Consider the following 18,476-nt stretch of genomic DNA (forward strand, 5'->3'; position numbering starts at 1 on the left):
GAAGAACCATACTGAATGTGGCTACATCCTGAATGTGGGTACATCTGAGTGTGGGTACATCCTGAGTATGGCTACATCCTGAATGTGGGTACATCCTGAGTATGGGTACATCTGAGTGTGGGTACATCCTGAATGTGGGTACATCGAGTGGGCTGGGGCCTCAGGCTGCATAGAAAAGAGAGAGGCCACTGAGCAAGAACATTCCTCTCTCTCTGCTTCCAGGCTTCTGGGCTGCAGGCAGGATTGGGTATCCACTATCTATCTCAAGTCCCTGCCACCAAGATGGATGGTGCCTTAACCAGGAACCGAAGTAAACCTTTCCTTCCTTAAGTTGTTCTTGTCAAGTATTCTGTCCAGCAGTGAGAAATGCAGCTAAGAGAACTTTTTGTTCTGTTTTCTTTTATTATACTTACCTTTAATATACATATATTTGCTCTCTTTCCCTAACACATTGCAGTTTAGAGTTTAGGACATGCTAGAGTATGGCCTGGACTTTTTTTTTTTTTTTTATCGAACTTTCTTTCCTAGATTTGAAAAGTGGATGAAGAATAGTGGCATTATTTATAATTTAGAGAAATAATAGAGTAATATATATATATGTGTGTGTGTGTATGTGTGTGTGTGTATGTATGTATGTATTTGGATACAGAAATATATTTGGATATGTATGTGTGTGTATGTATTTGGATATAAAAATTTATATATATATATATGTATATATATATATATATATTTATATATTACTCTACTTTTTTTTTGCCTAAGCAGACAGTTTCTCAGGACAGATTGGGAGAAACTGCTGTTTGCCCAGTATCCAAAATAGGTGTGGGCAGGGAAAAAGAGTTCCCTCTAAACGCTGATGTAACTTGCTCACATTTGGATCATCACCACATGCAATGAAAATAGGTGTTCTGTTTCCAACCACTGTAATATAATTAACTCTGAGGCTCTGTTTTTGCCCAGTGACTGGATCTCAGGATCACAGTCTGCTGGGCTGGCGCGGGGCTGCTGTTGACAGGATGCTGTTGGAAATAATTGGAGGTGAGATACATGAGTGTATAATTAGTTGTTGGTGTCGAGTGCGGCCAGTGAGACATACCTTCTTGTGGCCGCCTCTTTGCTGTGTTCTCTGCTCAGTGTGCATTCTTCATGGCAGGTATGGAATAGACCGGCGAAAGGAAGGGAGTGACTTTTGTCCCCTTTCCTTTGTACCTCAAGAACTCTATATGATGTAAAGTCTTGGATCTCTTGACTTCATCCTGCTCTTTGTTTAGGGTCTTCCTCTTCCCGTTTTAACATCATCTCCTGTTCCACCCTGGGTCTTCTTTCTCTTTCTTCTCCCTGTTTTCACTCTATCTTTCCTTGTTTACAGATGAGGGCTGATTTGGCAAATCAGCGTGGCTATGATGTTGATGGGGAGAGAGGGTATATCAGACACAGGCTGTCTTGATGGATGTATCCTCAAATCATGAGCAAACATGGCCTTTTTTTCCATGAAGTTGCTTCTTATAAGGTGTTTGACCACAGTCACGAGGAAAGAAACTAATAGAATAAAAGAATTAACTTATTTACCTATTGATATTAAATAAGATTCTATAGAATTATGTACTTTAACATAAAAATACCTATACCTGTGTATATATTTACCTAAGACAAACATGTGCTCTGAATTCAAGCTCCCTGTACCTACATTGTCACTATCCACAACTCATGTCTGCCATGGAAAAACCTTCTCTATGTGTGTGTGTGTATCTGTGTATCTATGTGTTTGTGTGTGTGCCAGTAACAAGCCTTTTAAAGATGTATCTTCTCAAACCCCTCCCCCAAACCAAAACATTAGTCACAAATAAAAGCGGCAATTATCATAAAGGCTGCAAGGGGTATCCAGGAATAAACCTTGAGGCACACATTTCACTCTCTGTACCCTAATGAGCCATTTTGAACATCATGACATTTCCATATTTCCATTAGGAAAAATACAAATCACCAAACATACTGACAGAACAGGAGATGGCCACAGCTGAGCAAGAACTGATGAGAGTCTCTGGCATAGTAGACAGGTCACAGGTCAGAGGTGTCAGCCCTGCCCCCGCAGATAGGGGCTCTGGGTCTGAGATCAGCCAGCCTCATTGCAGTGGTGACTCTAACTGCGGGTCAGTGGCGAGAGCTAATAAGGTCCACAGAGACAGAAGGGACCTCCTGAGGGGAAAGCTGCTCTGAAGTCTTGAGTCTTGTGTTTCTTTAGAGACACTAAAACATGTTGAATTAGCAAATGTTGGGTATGGGTTTTTGTTTGTTTCTCTTACTAGCTGTGAAAATGGAAACATTGACAAAGGCATCTCTCTCTCTCTCTCTCTCGCTCTCTCTCTCTCTCTCTCCCCCCCCCCCCGTTTGTGTGTGCATGTGTGTGTGAGTGTCTTCTTCACATGTACCTGTGTGTACATTTTTATTCTTGCTATTAGTGTGTACACAAGATAGAAGTGAGCATGTTAATGGAGCTGACTCTGGACGGCACGCTTGTTTGGTAGTTACGATTTTTCCTCTGTTTATACATTTATTTCATCTGTATCCACCCCAATCTATGTCTCTGCCATCACTCAATATGTATTACTATACATTCAATAGATGTCAAGTATACTGCTTTGTACTTAATTTTGTTGCCTAATTTTCTACCATTAAATAATTACCAGCTTGCTTTTCGTAACCAGGAAGAGTTAAATGGTACTAAGAGTAGGAGGGTCCTCTTCCCTCCTAGTCGGATGTGAATGACACCTGTCTTGCCTTGTCTGCTTTCACCCAGGGTTTGGAAGTAACTTCTATTCTAGAGTATCTGCTTTTAGTCGAGCTTTTCGGAAACCAGTCTGCCGGCCGGAGCTTACAGGGTGCTGAGTTCCCACGCAAAGATTTCATTCACAAGTTTGGACGTACTATGTTGTGCTTATACACAAGCCACATTCTGGTTCTGCTTTCACCTGTGTGAGGAAAGTGCCTGGGGAGTGGCAGGACACTTCTGAGAATTCACATCCCAGTGGATTGTAAGGGTTTATGTGAAAGTGAGGGTCAAGACTGGCGGTTGATTCTGTTTCCAAAGTAGTGGGTTCTGGGTATGGGAGAGGATGCTGTCACTCTGGAGGAAGTGACACCCTCATATGTCAGTGGCATCCCCCCACCCCCAGAAGTAGTCTTAGACATCTATGTGGTACAGACAGGGAATATTCCATCTGCTTTTCCACCACTTACAAGCACACTCTTCAGTAGCCTGAACATTTTAGCAATGATTAGCTCATGATGATGTTATAGCAGACGTTCTCATCAAGGGGGCTTCCCCACTAGTTGCCTTATACTCAGAATAGCCCGTGTTCAGCCTGCTAAAGCCCTAGCTAGAGGCAGGGTGGGCAGAGCAAGGCTATAAATTCTCAAAGCCTGCCCCTAGTGATACACTTTCCCCAGTGAGGCGCCATGTCTTAAAGGTTCCCTAACCCCTCCTCCCCCAAGAATGCCACCAACTGGGGACAACACACTGTAATATATGAACCCGTGAGATAGTCTTCATCCAAATTACCACACTCTCCTACATTTTTAGTACAAGTTGAGTCTACGTCAAAAAGCAAAAGGGAAATTCAACTGATTTTTAAAAAACTTTTCAGCTGAAAAATGACGAGAGACTATAAACATATAATAAAACTAAGATGCCATGTGATTTAGATTTGTGATGTTTTGTTGACCCAAACTTTCATTGACATGATACTTGGATAATGAAAGCCATCACTATGTAAGTGAATGTGGTCCCCAGAATAAATTAAAAATACTCGATGCAAGAGGAGTCCAATTAATTACTCTAGAGCCTGCATGGCACAGCAAAGTTCTTTGATATAAAATAGAAGCGTTTCATTTTATACCATTCTGGGGGCTTCATTCTCTTGTCAAACCCTACTTCAATTTAGCCTTATCATCTTTGAATTCATAGAGATCCTTTGATATTCTTATTCTACTATAAATGAGCTTTACCATTATTTTAAAGACGCAATTTTAGGTATATATATATATATATATATATATATATATATATTTGCCTGCATGGATGTACATCCATGATGTAGAACATGATGTATATCTAGAGGCCTGAAGAAGATGCTGGATGCTCTGGAGCTGGAGTTACAGATGGCTGTGAGCCACCATGTGTGTGCTAAGAATTGAACCCAGGTCCTCTGCAGGAGCAGACAGTACTTTTATCTGCTGAGCCATCTTCAGCCCACAGTTTTATTTTTAAATGTGTGTGTGTGTGTGAGTGTGAGTGTGAGTGTGTGTGTGTGTGTGTGTGTGTGTGTGTGTGTGTGTGTGTGTTGGGGGGATTTGTATGTTCTCCACAGGGAAAATGTAATATCACACTGGACACTTCATCTCTTCACATCCCGCTGTCTCTTCTAATTAAGAGGATCCCTGTGTGGACAATGCAAGCTCCCATATATGGCATTCCAGGAAGGAAACACAGCTATTGTCTATCCTTTCTTCTTTCCTAGCAAGGCCAACCCATGGGGCTTTACATCTGAAAGACTGCTACAGAAATGTCTCCTCTGTGGAATCAAGTCAGAACTTAGGAGAGAATCCACTTATTAAACAGGACAGGGCCAGCATATACTTTTAGACAAGGATTCGCAGACACAGGCCAGTAGCTGTTCAGATCCCGTTATTTCTATCAGTCAAAATTCAAACACATGACTAATCTTAAATAATATCTCTGTAAATAACCGGAAGCAACAAGGCAGGATGAGCGGACAGTAAGAGAGAATGGTAAAGCAAGGTAATTCATAGGGAACTCACATCCGAGCAGGAAGGATGGCTCAGCTGTCACGAACCGTTGTTGTTCTTGAAGAGAATCTGGGTTCAGTTCTCAGAGTCTATGTTGGGAGGCTCACAACCACCTTACAACTGCCTGTAACTCCAGTTCCAGGGAGCTGGATGCTTCATGCTGACTTATGTGGAGAACATACATATCCCCCCAACACACACACACACACACACACACACACACACACACACACACACACACGCGCACATTGTTTTATGTCAACAGGGTCATAATCCTTCTTACTTAAAGGGTGGCATTCAAGTCGGAGAGATGACTCAGTGCTTAGAGAACTTGCTGCTCTGGTGCAAGACCTGTGTTGAGTCTCAGTATCAGCACAATGGCTCACAACCATCTGTAACTCCAGTTCCAGGGGATTTGACTCCCTTCTCTGACACCCCATAGGTGCTGGCATGCATGTCGTCATCACATGCATACATGCAGACAAAGCACTCACACATGTAAAATAAAATTAATAAGTCCTTTTTTAAAAAAATGGTGGCATTCCACAGGTTAGGCACACCTCTTTCTGTACGGCCTCAAAATGAGTTGGTTTTTGTCCTTAAAGTTGACTATGGCTTTACTTCATGTGGACAAGCAGACACATTAGCATGACTGCTGCCCTAGGGACCGCCAGAGAGAGAAGGATACTTACTGTCAGAACCATTCTCCTTCCTTCTAGAAAAAGAGATTCGTATGTTCTAAGGAGTTCATGAGATTAAAACTGCTTGTGTGATTTCTTAGAAAGCTTGGTATTTCCAGAAATTAGCACAATGTGTTTACAAAAAGGATGAGCTAGCTTCTAATGAGGGACTTGTAGGCAAGGCTGCCATTTTGGTATCTAATTACTCATTTTCTGGTTTCAGGTAAGGGCTGTGTCTGCATTTTTAAAAAAAAGAAGAAGAAGCAGTGTTAGAAAGTGGTGTTTGATGAACAATGGAATGTCTCTTGCATTATAGTGATTTTCCTGAAAGGGGAGACGCCTTTTGCATGCTTGTATCGTGCCTTGAAATGAATGAAATGCATGGTGTGGTGATGGCTCAGGAGCCTTTGGCTGTTGACTTTCACTGTTGACCTTAGTCACTCAACAAAAGCTTCCCGATTCCTGCCCTTTGAAAAGCACAGCACTGAGCTGAGAGGACATAGATGTAAAGAAAGGACATTAGCAATTCCATAAAGAAGACAGGAAAGTGAAGGTGACAACATAGAACCATAGAACCAAGCGGTAAGGGAATCAAGAGAGAAAACAATGGAGCCCCACACGTGGTGCCATGAGTCAGTGCAGAGTCCTAAGGAATCATGGGAGCTGGCGAGGCAGGCAGAAGGAGCAGTGAGTGCCTGCTCAATGCTCAAGTCTGAGAGAAGCCAGGTACAGGGACCGGTGGGGCAACCCAAGGCAGCCAGCTGCTACAGGTGACAAGAAGGGCTGGAGGAGGCATAAGCAGGGGTTACATCATAAAGGGCTTGACTACTGGGACAGCTTGGACTCCATTGAAGCTGGTAAAAAGCCACGGAAGAGCTCCCTCTGCTCTTGTTCTACTTTCATGCATGGGGTTTGATGGGCATGTGTGTGTACATGTATGTTTTTTTGCAGGTGCGAACACATGTGTGTGGGTGCACATGCATGGGAAAGCCCAATGTTGATGTCAGTTGCTCACTCTGTGCAGAGACAGGATAAATGCTGTGGATATGGCAACAGACCTATAATTCCAGCCCAAGAAGGACTCCTGTGGAAACAGGAGTCCACACCACCATTTCCAGCATTCATATGAGTTCTGAGGATCAAACACAGTTCTTCCTGCTTCAAGGGAAATCCTTAATGATCACCATCACCATTCCCAGGCCTAAAGATGTACGTTTTAGGTGTATACAAAATGCACTTCTCACCTCAAAGGGGAAGAGAGACAGTTTATTCTTTTTTTTTTCCTACTTTTTTTTTAAATAAAAACTATGGGATTTATTTTTAACATTCTCAAAATAAAACTTACAGGCCCTTTGCAAAAATAATTTTTTTCCTTTTTTTTTAATTAGGTATTTTCCTAGTTTACATTTCCAATGCTATCCCAAAAGTCCTCCATAACCACATCCCCCCCACTCCCCTACCCACCCACTCCCCCTTTTTGGCCCTGGTGTTCCCCTGTACTGGGGCATATAAAGTTTGCAAGTCCAAAGGGCCTCTCTTTCCAGTGATGGCAAACTAGGCCATCTTTTGATACATATGCAGCTAGAGACAAGAGCTCCGGGGTACTGGTTAGTTTATATTGTTGTTCCACCTATAGGGTTGCAGTTCCCTTTAGCTCCTTGGGTACTTTCTCTAGCTCCTCCATTGGGGGCTGTGTGACCCATCTAATAGCTGACTGTGAGCATCCACTTCTGTGTTTGCTAGGCCCCCGGCATAGTCTCACAAGAGACAGCTATATCTGGGTCCTTACAGCAAAATCTTGCTAGTGTATGCAATGGTGTCAGCGTTTGGAAGCTGATTATGGGATGGATCCCTGGATATGGCAATCACTAGATGGTCTATCCTTTCGTCACAGCTCCAAATTTTGTCTCTGTAACTCCTTTCATGGGTGTTTTGTTCCCATTTCTAGGAAGGGGCACAGTGTCCACACTTTGGTCTTCATTCTTCTTGAGTTTCATGCATTTAGCAAATTGTATCTTATATCTTGTGTATCCTAAGTTTCTGGGCTAATATCCACTTGTCAGTGAGTACATATTGTGCGAGTTCCTTTGTGATTGGGTAACCTCACTCAGGATGATGCCCTCCAGGTCCATCCATTTGCCTAGGAATTTCATAAATTCATTCTTTTTAATAGCTGAGTAGTACTCTATTGTGTAAATGTACCACATTTTCTGTATCCGTTCCTCTGTTGAGGGGCATCTGGGTTCTTTCCAGCTTCTGGCTATTATAAATAAGGCTGCTATGAACATAGTGGAGCATGTGTCCTTCTTACCAGTTGGCACATCTTCTGGATATATACCCGGGAGAGGTATTGCGGGATCCTCCAGTAGTACTATGTCCAATTTTCTGAGGAACCGCCAGACTGATTTCCAGAGTGGTTGTACAAGCTTGCAATCCCACCAACAATGGAGGAGTGTTCCTCTTTCTCCACATCCTCGCCAGCATCTGCTGTCACCTGAATTTTTGATGTTAGCCATTCTGACTGGTGTGAGGTGGAATCTCAGGGTTGTTTTGATTTGCATTTCCCTGATGATTAAGGATGTTGAACATTTTTTCAGGTGCTTCTCTACCATTAGGAATTCCTCAGGTGAGAATTCTTTGTTCAGCTCTGAGCCCCATTTTTTAATGGGGTTATTTGTTTTTCTGAAGTCCATCTTCTTGAGTTCTTTATATATATTGGATATTAGTCCCCTATCTGATTTAGGATAGGTAAAGATCCTTTCCCAATCTGTTGGTGGTCTTTTTGTCTTATTGACGGTCTCTTTTGCCTTGCAGAAGCTTTGCAATTTTATGAGGTCCCATTTATCGATTCTTGATCTTACAGCACAAGCCATTGCTGTTCTATTCAGGAATTTTTCCCCTGTACCCATATCTTCGAGGCTTTTCCCTACTTTCTCCTCTATAAATTTCAGTGTCTCTGGTTTTATGTGGAGTTCCTTAATCCACTTAGATTTGACCTTAGTACAAGGAGATAGGAATGGATCAATTCTCATTCTTCTACATGATAACCGCCAGTTGTGCCAGCACCATTTGTTGAAAATGCTGTCTTTTTTCCACTGGATGGTTTTAGCTCCCTTGTCAAAGATCATGTGACGATAGGTGTGTGGGTTCATCTCTGGGTCTTCAATTCTGTTCTATTGGTCTACTTGTCTGTCACTATACCAGTACCATGCAGTTTTTATCACAATTGCTCTGTAGTAGAGCTTTAGGTCAGGCATGGTGATTCCACCAGAGGTTCTTTTATCCTTGAGAAGAGTTTTTGCTATCCTAGGTTTTTTGTTATTCCAGATGAATCTGCTGATTGCCCTTTCTAATTCGTTGAAGAATTGAGTTGGAATTTTGATGGGGATTGCATTGAATCTGTAGATTGCTTTTGGCAAGATAGCCATTTTTACTATATTGATCCTCCCAATCCATGAGCATGGGAGATCTTTCCATCTTCTGAGTTCTTCTTTAATTTCTTTCTTCAGAGACTTGAAGTTCTTATCATACAGATCTTTCACTTCCTTAGTTAGAGTCACGCCAAGGTATTTTATATTATTTGTGACTATTGAGAAGGGTGTTGTTTCCCTAATTTCTTTCTCATCCTGTTTATCCTTTGTGTACAGAAAGGCCATTGACTTGTTTGAGTTAATTTTATATCAAGCTACTTGATTGAAGCTGTTTATCAGGCTTAGGAGTTCTCTGGTGGAATTTTTAGGGTCACTTATATAAACTATCATATCATCTGCAAAAAGTGATATTTTGACTTCTTCCTTTCCAATTTGTATCCACTTGATCTCCTTTTGTTGTCGAATTGCTCTGGCTAGGACTTCAAGTACAATGTTGAATAGGTAGGGAGAGAGTGGACAGTCTTGTCTAGTCCCTGATTTTAGTGAGATTGCTTCCAGCTTCTCACCATTTACTTTGATATTGCCTACTGGTTTGCTGTAGATTGCTTTTATCATGTTTAGGTATGGGCCTTGAATTCCTGATCTTTCCAAGACTTTTATCATGAATGGGTGTTGGACTTTGTCAAATGCTTTTTCTGCATCTAACGAGATGATCATGTGGTTTTTGTCTTTGAGTTTGTTTATATACTGGATTACGTTGATGGATTTCCGTATATTGAACCATCCCTGCATCCCTGGGATGAAACCTACTTGGTCAGGATGGATGATTGTTTTGATGTGTTCTTGGATTCGGTTAGCAAGAACTTTATTGAGGATTTTTGCATCGATATTCATAAGGGAAATTGGTCTGAAGTTCTCTGTCTTTCTTGGGTCTTTTTGTGGTTTAGGTATCAGAGTAATTGTGGCTTCATAGAATGAGTTGGGTAGAGTACCTTCTGTTTCTATTTTGTGGAGTAGTTTGTGAAGAACTGGGATTAGATCTTCTTTGAAGGTCTTATAGAACTCTGCACTAAACCCATCTGGTCCTGGGCTTTTTTTGGTTGGGAGACTATTAATGACTGCTTCTATTTCTTTAGGGGATATAGGACTGTTTAGATTATTAACCTGATCTTGATTTAACTTTGGTACCTGGTATCTGTCTAGAAACTTATCCATTTCATCCAGGTTTTCCAGTTTTGTCGAGTATAGCCTTTTGTAGAAGGATCTGATGGTGTTATGGATTTCTTCAGGATCTGTTGTTATGTTTCCCTTTTCATTTCTGATTTTGTTAATTTGGATGCTTTCTCTGTGTCCTCTAGTGAGTCTGGCTAAGGGTTAATCTATCTTGTTGATTTTCTCAAAGAACCAGCTCTTCGTTTAGTTAATTCTTTGAATAGTTCTTCTTGTTTCCACTTGGTTGATTTCACCCCTGATTTTGAATATTTCCTGGCTTCTATTCCTCTTGGGTGAATTTGCTTCCTTTTGTTCTAGAGCTTTTAGGTGTGTTGTGAGGCTGCTAATGTGTGCTCTCTCTAGTTTCTTTTTGGAGGCACTCAGAGCTATGAGTTTTCCTCTTAGAAATGCTTTCATTGTGTCCCATAAGTTTGGGTATGTTGTGGCTTCATTTTCATTAAACTCCAAAAAGTCCTTAATTTCTTTCTTTATTCCTTCCTTGACCAAGGTATCATTGAGAAGAGTGTTGTTAAGTTTCCACGTGAATGTTGGCTTTCTATTATTTATTTTGTTATTGAAGATCAGCCTTAGTCCATGGTGATCTGATAGGATACATGGGACTATTTCAATATTTTTGTATAGGTTGAGGCTTGTTTTGTGACCAATTATGTGGTCAATTTTGGAGAAGGTACCATGAGATGCTGAGAAGAAGGTATATCCTTTTGTTTTAGGATAAAATGTTCTGTAGATATCTGTTAAATCCATTTGTTTCATCACTTCTGTTAGTTTCACTGTGTCCCTGTTTAGTTTCTGTTTCCATGATCTGTCCATTAGTGAAAGTGGTTTGTTGAAGTCTCCCACTATTATTGTGTGAGGTGCAATGTGTGCTTTGAGCTTTACTAAAGTTTCTTTAATGAATGTGGCTGCCCTTGTATTTGGATCATAGATATTCAGAATTGAGAGATCTTCTTGGGAGATTTTACCTTTGATGAGTATGAAGTGCCCCTCCTTGTCTTTTTTGATTATTTTGGGTTGGAAGTCGATTTTGTTCGATATTAGAATGGCTACTCCAGCTTGTTTCTTCATACCATTTGCTTGGAAAATTGTTTTATTCTGAGGTAGTGTCTATCTTTTTCTCTGAGATGAGTTTCTTGTAAGCAGCAAAATGTTGGGTCTTGTTTGTGTAGCCAGTTTGTTAGTCTATGTCTTTTTATTGGGGAGTTGAGTCCATTGATATTAAGAGATATTAAGGAAAAGTAATTGTTGCTTCCTGTTATTTTTGTTGTTAAAGTTGGCATTCTGTTCTTGTGGCTGTCTTCTTTTAGGTTTGTTGAGGGATTACATTCTTGTTTTTTCTAGGGCGTGGTTCCCGTCCTTGTGTTGGTTTTTTTCTGTTATTATCTTTTGAAGGGATGGATTCGTGGAGAGATAATGGGTGAATTTGGTTTTGTCATGGAATACTTTGTTTTCTCCATCTATGGTAATTGAGAGTTTGGCTGGGTATAGTAGCCTGGGCTGGAGTTTGTGTTCTCTTAGTGTCTGTATAACATCTGTCCAGGCTCTTCTGGCTTTCATAGTCTCTGGTGAGAAATCTGGTGTAATTCTGATAGGCTTGCCTTTATATGTTACTTGACCTTTTTCCCTTACTACTTTAGTATTCTATCTTTATTTAGTGCATTTGTTGTTCTGATTATTATGTGTCAGGAGGAAGTTCTTTTCTGGTCCAGTCTATTTGGCGTTCTGTAGGCTTCTTGTATGTTCATGGGCATCTCTTTCTTTAGATTTGGGAAGTTTTCTTCAATAATTTTGTTGAAGATGTTTGCTGGTCCTTTGAGTTGAAAATCTTCATTCTCATCTACTCCTATTATCCGTAGGTTTGGTCTTCTCCTTGTGTCCTGGATTTCCTGGATGTTTTGAGTTAGGATCTTTTTGCATTTTCCATTTTCTTTGATTGTTGTGCTGATGTTCTCTATGGAATCTTCTGCACCTTAGATTCTCTCTTCCATCTCTTGTATTCCGTTGCGGATGCTCGAATCTATGGTTCCAGATTTCTTCCCTAGGGTTTCTATCTCCAGCATTGCCTCACTTTGGAGTTTCTTTATTGTGTCTACTTCCCTTTTTAGGTCTTGGATGGTTTTATTCAATTCCATCACCTGTTTGGTTGTGTTTTCCTGAAATTCTTTAAGGGATTTTTGCATATCCTCTTTAATGTCTTCTACTTGTTTAGCAGTATTCTCCTGTATTTCTTTAAGTGAGTTATTTAAGTCCTTCTTGATGTCCTCTACTATTATCATGAGATATGCTTTTAAATCCAGGTCTAGCTTTTCAGGTGTGTTGGGGTGCCCTGGACTGGGCGAAGTGGGAGTGCTGGGTTCTGATGATGGTGAGTGGTCCTGGTTTCTGTTAGTAAGATTCTTACGTTTACCTTTCGCCATCTGGTGATCTCTGGAGTTAGTTGTTATAGTTGTCTCTGTTTAGAGATTGTTCCTCTGGTGATTTTGTTACCCTCTATGAGTAGACCTGGGAGGCTAGCTCTCTCCTCTGAGTTTCAGTGGTCAGAGCAGTCTCTGCAGGCAAGGTCTCCTCTTTCAGGGAAGGTGCACAGTTATCTGGTGTTTGGACCTCCTCCTGGCTGAAGATGAAGGCCCAAAACAGGATCTTTCCCAGAAGCTGTGTTGCTTTGGCTTATCACAGAATCCGTTGTTTCAGTAGTCCACACTCTCCCCTGTGTAGACTACTTTCCGCGGAGTCCTGAAACCAAGATGGCTACCGCGGATCCTGAGGCAAAGGTCACCCAGGTTGGGTGGACACCTGTCCTCTGGCCAGGAAGGTGGACGGTTGTCTGGAGCCGAAAATGGCGCTGCCTCAGGAGCTCTGTGGCTCTCGCCTGTCCCAGAAGCTGCTAGCCTCTGTAGTCCACACTCTCACCTGCAGACTGCCCACTGCGGAGTCCCGGAACAAAGGTGGCTCCCTAGGAACCTGAGGCAGAAGCCTCCTGAGCCGGGCGGACACCTGTCCTCTGGCCCCGAAGGTGTCTGGTTGTCTGGAGCCAAAAATCGACAGTTTATTCTTGAGCTACATATGAGCAACCATGGCCTGGGCACACGGACTCAGATTTCCCACAAAGACAAGTTCAGCTGCAGAAGAGGTTAGATGAGACTGTACTAGCTACAAAACAAAGAACATCCTAAGTCAATTCATTTGACAAATATTTCTGTGGGGACCACAGGTAGGCAGGTTAAAACAGAGCCGGAAGACTGGGTTGAGTCTCAGACAACATCTGATGACTGTTTTAGTTTTCATGTTGGTAGAAACAGAGTGGTCTGCTAAGAATACGTTTTAAAGATTAATATTTATGCCTTCTGGTCTGAGCTGGTGCTCTGAGCAGAACTTGGGCAAAAATTCCACAGCCAGTTCTACAACACCCAGAAGAAACTCCACTTCTAGGTGCTTTAACACCCCCAGGATCATAGGATCAGAGGTGAGGAGGACACAATATTTGTCCCAACACTGGGAGTAAATATGACCAGTGGGATCCAGGGACCCATGAACCCCACCCAAGCAATGGCACGGGTTCCTTTCGGTCTGAGAAGGTGCCCTGAATAGACCTTGGGTGCACCCAGCCAATTTCACAACTCCTAGAGAAATATCTACTCTCAGGCACTCTAACACGCCCAGCATCACAGGATCCCGGGATCCCAGGAGCTTGGTCACACCAGGATCTCAGGGTCCCAGAGGCAACTTGACTCCCAGAAGATCTGACACACTCAGAATCTCAGGATCCCAGGATCCCAGGATCCCAGAATCACAGGGTCACAGAGACAGCTGAACTCTAAGGAGTTCTGACACAACCAGGATCACAGTAAGGACAGGCTCCAGTCAGATATAGCGAGGACAGTTAGCACTAGAGATAATCAGATGTCGAGAGGCAAGTATAAGAACATAAACAATAGAAATAAAGGTTACTTGGCATCATCAGAACCCAATTCTCATACCATAGCAAGTCCTGGATACACCATCACACTGTAAAAGCAAAATTCAGATCTAAAATCACTTCTCAAGATGATGATAGAGGACCTTAAGAAGGACATAAATAACTCCCTTAAAGAAATACAGGAGAACACAGGTAAACAGGTAGAAGCCCTTAAAGAGGAAACACAAAAATCTCTTAAAGAATTAGAGGAAAACACAATCAAACAGGTGAAGGAAATGAACAAAACCATCCAAGATATAAAAATGGAACTAGAAACAAAAAAGAAATCACAAAGGGAGACAACCCTGGAGTTAGAAAACCTAGGAATGAGATCAGGAGTCATAGGTGCAAGCATCATCAACAGAATACAAGAGATAGAAGAGAGAATCTCAGGTGCAGAAGATACCATAAAAAACATTGACACAGCAGTCAAAGAAAATGCATAAAGCAAAAAGATCCTAACTCAAAACATCCAGGAAATCTAGGACATAATGAGAAGATGAAACCTAAAGATAATAGGTATAGAAGAGAGTGTTGTCTCAACACTGGGAGTAACTATGACTTAAAGGGTCAGTAAATATCTTCAACAAAATTATAGAAGAAAACTTCCCAAACCTAAAGAAAGAGATGCCCATGAACATACAAGAAGCCTACAGAACTTCAAATAGACTTGACCAGAAAAGAAATTCCTCCTGTCACATAATAATCAAAATGCCAAATGCACTAAACAAAGAAAGAATATTAAAAGCAGTAAGGGAAAAAGGTCAAGTAACATATAAAGGCAGACCTATCAGAATTACACCAGACTTCTCACCAGACACTATGAAAGCTAGAAGATCCTGGGCAGATGTCATACAGACCCTAAGGGAACACAAATGCCAGTCTAGGCTACTAAATCCAGTAAAACTCTCAATTACCATAGATGGAGAAACCAAGATATTCCATGACAAAAACAAATTTGCACAATACCTTTCCACAAATCCAGCCTTTCAAAGGATAATAAATGGAAAACTCAACCATTGGAAGAAAACTACACCCTAGTAGTAGAAACAAGAAAATAATCTTTTAACAAACCAAAAAGAAGATAGCCACATAAACCTAATTCCACCTCTAACAACAAAAATAACAGGAAGCCACAATCACTTTTCCTTAATATCTCTTAACATCAATGGCCTCAATTCCCCAATAAAAAGACATAGAGTAACAGACTAGATATGTAAACAGGACCCAGCATTTTGCTGCATACAGGAAATGCACATCAGTGACAAAGATGGGCACTACCTCAGAATGAAGGGTTGGAAAACAGTTTTCCAAGCAAATGGTCCCAAGAAACAAGCTGGAGTAGTCATTCTAATAACAAATAAAATCAACTCTCAACCAAAAGTTATCAAAAAAGGATAAGGAGGACACGTCATAATGGTCAAAGGAAAAATCTACCAAGACGAACTCTCAGTTCTGAACATCGATGCTTCAAATGCAAGGCCAACCACATTCATAAAAGAAACTTTACTAAAGCTCAAAGCACACATGGCACCCCACACAATAACAGTGGGAAGCTTCAACACCCCACTCTCAGCAATGGACAGATCATGGAAACACCAACTACACAGAGGCACAGTGAAACTAACAGAAGATATGAACCAAATGGATCTAACAGATATTTATAGAACATTTCATCCTAAAGCAAAGGGATATACCTTTTTCTCAGCAACTCATGGTACCTTCTCCAAAATTGACCATGTAATTGGCCACAAAACAGGCCTTAACAGATACAAGAAGATTGAAATAATCCCACGCACCCTATCAGACCACCAGGGACTAAGGCTGGTCTTAAATACCAACAAAAACAATGGAAAACACACATTCATATGGAAACTGAATAATAACCCTCTACTCAATGATAACTTGGTCAAGGAAGAAATGAAGAAATTAAAGGCTTTTTAGAATTTAATTTAAGTGAAGACACATCATACTAAAACTTATGGGACACAATGAAAGCAGTGGTAAGAGGAAAACTCATAGCTCTAAGTGCCTCCAAAAAGAAACTGAAGAGAGCTTACACTAGCAGCTTGACAGCACACCTGAAAGCTCTAGAACAAAAAGAAGCAAATATACCCAAAAGGACTAGAGGGCAGGAAATAATCAGACCCAGGGCTGAAATCAACCAAATAGAAACAAAAAGAACAAAACAAAGAATCAAGAAAACCAGGAGCTGGTAATTTGAGAAAATCAACAAGATAGATAAACCCTTAGCCAGACTAACCAGAGGGCACAGAGACAGTATCCAAATTAATAAAACCAGAAATGAAAAGCGAGACATAACAATGGAAACTGTGGAAATTAAAAAAAAATCAGATCCTACTACAAAACCTGATACTCAACAAAATTGGAAAATCTGGACGAAATGGACAATTTTCTAGACAGATACTATGTTCCAAAGTTAAAACAGGATCAAATAAGTCATCTAAGCAGGTCCCACAACTCCTAAAGAAATAGAAGCAGTTATTAATAGTCTTCCAACAAAAAACAAAAAACAAAACAAAAAACCAAACAAAAAAACAAAACAAAAAAAAACCCTAGGACCAAATGGGTTTAGTGGAGAATTCTATCAGAGCTTCAAAGAAGACCTGATACCGATACTCTTCAAACTATTCCACAAAAGAGAAACAGAAGGAACACTACCCAATTCATTCTATGGAGCCACAGTTACGCTTACACCTAAACTACACAAAGACCAAATAAAGAAAGAGAACTTGAGACCAATCTCCCTTATGAACATTGATGCAGAAATACTCAATAAAATTCTTGCAAAACAAATCTAAGAACACATCAAAATGATCTTGCACCAGGATCAAGTAGGCTTCATCCCAGGAATGCAGGGATGGTTTAATATACCGAAATCCATCAATGTAATCCACTACATAAACAAACTCAAAGAAAAAAAAATCCACATAATCATTTCATTAGATGCTGAAAAAGCATTTGACAAAATTCAGCGTCCCTTCATGTTAAAATTCTTGGAAAGATCAGGAATTCAAGGCCCATATCTAAACAGTAAAAGCAATACACAGCAAAGCTGAGGCCAATATCAAACTAAATGGAGCAAACCTTGAAGCAATCCCACTAAAATCAGGGACTAGACAAGGCTGCCCACTCTCTCACTATCTATTCAATATAGTACTTGAAGTTCTAGTTAGAGCAATTAGACAACAAAAGGAGATCAAGGGGATACAAATTGGAAAGGAAGAAGTAAAAATATCACTATTTGCAGATGATGCGATATATATATATATATATATATATATATATATATATATATATAAGTGACCCCAAAAATTCCACCAGAGAACTCCTAAAGCTGATAAATAACTTTAGCAAAGTGGTTGGATATAGAATTAACTCAAACAAATCAGAAGCCTTCCTCCACTCAAAGCATAAACAGGCTGAGAAAGAAATTAGAATAACAACACCCTTCACAATAGTCACAAATAATATTACATACCTTGGTGTGACTCTAACCAAGCACGTATGACAAGAACTTCAAATATGTGAAGAAAGAAATCAAAGAAAATCTCAGAAGATGGAAAGATCTCCTATGGTCATGGATTGGCAGGATTAGTATAGTAAAAAAGTCCATCTCACCAAAAGCAATCTACAGATTCAAAGAAATGTTCAACATCCCTAGTCACTAGGGAAATGCAAATCAAAACAACCCTGAGATTCCACTTCACAACAGTGAGAATAGCTAAAATAAAAAACTCAGGTGACAGCAGTTGCTGGTGAGGATGTGGAGAAAGAAGAACACTCCTCCATTGTTGGTGGGGTGCAAGCTGGTATAACCACTCTGGAAATCAATCTGGCAGTTCCTTAGAAAATTGTACATAGTATTACCTGAGGACCCAGCTATACCACTCTTGGGCATATACCCAGAAGATGCCCCAAGGAAGATGTAATAAGGACACATGCTCCACTATGTTCATAGCAGCCTTATTTATTATTAATACAATAGAAGCTGGAGAGAACTCAGATATCCTTCAACAGAGGAATGGATACAGAAAATGTGATACATTGACACTATGGAAGACCACTCAGCTATTAAAAATGATGAATTCATGAAATTCTTAGCAAATAGATGGAACTAGAAAATATCATCCTGAGTGAGGTAACCCAATCACAAAAGAACACACATGGTATGCACTAAGTGAATATTAGCTCTAAAGCTCCAAATACCCAAGATACAATTCACAGGCCACATGAAGCTCAAGAATAAGGAAGACCAAAGTGTGGATGTTTCAGTCCTTCTTAGAAGGAGGAACAAAATGCTCACTGAAGGATATATGGAGACAAAGTATGGAGTAGAGACTGAAGGAAAGGCCATCCAGAGACTGTCCCACCTGGGGATTTATCCTATATACAGTCACCAAGCCCCTA

General features: G+C 40.6%; 1 protein-coding gene across 2 annotated transcripts in view; it reads left to right on the plus strand.

The window, feature by feature from the left end:
- The window catches only part of St8sia1 (ST8 alpha-N-acetyl-neuraminide alpha-2,8-sialyltransferase 1), a 142,911-nt gene that overhangs the window by 105,535 nt on the left and 18,900 nt on the right, over positions 1-18,476 (plus strand). The window lies entirely within an intron of this gene.

Source organism: Mus caroli, unplaced genomic scaffold (genome assembly GCF_978045245.1).
Source record: "Mus caroli unplaced genomic scaffold, Mus_caroli_1 scaffold_7, whole genome shotgun sequence".
Lineage (NCBI taxonomy): Eukaryota > Metazoa > Chordata > Mammalia > Rodentia > Muridae > Mus > Mus caroli.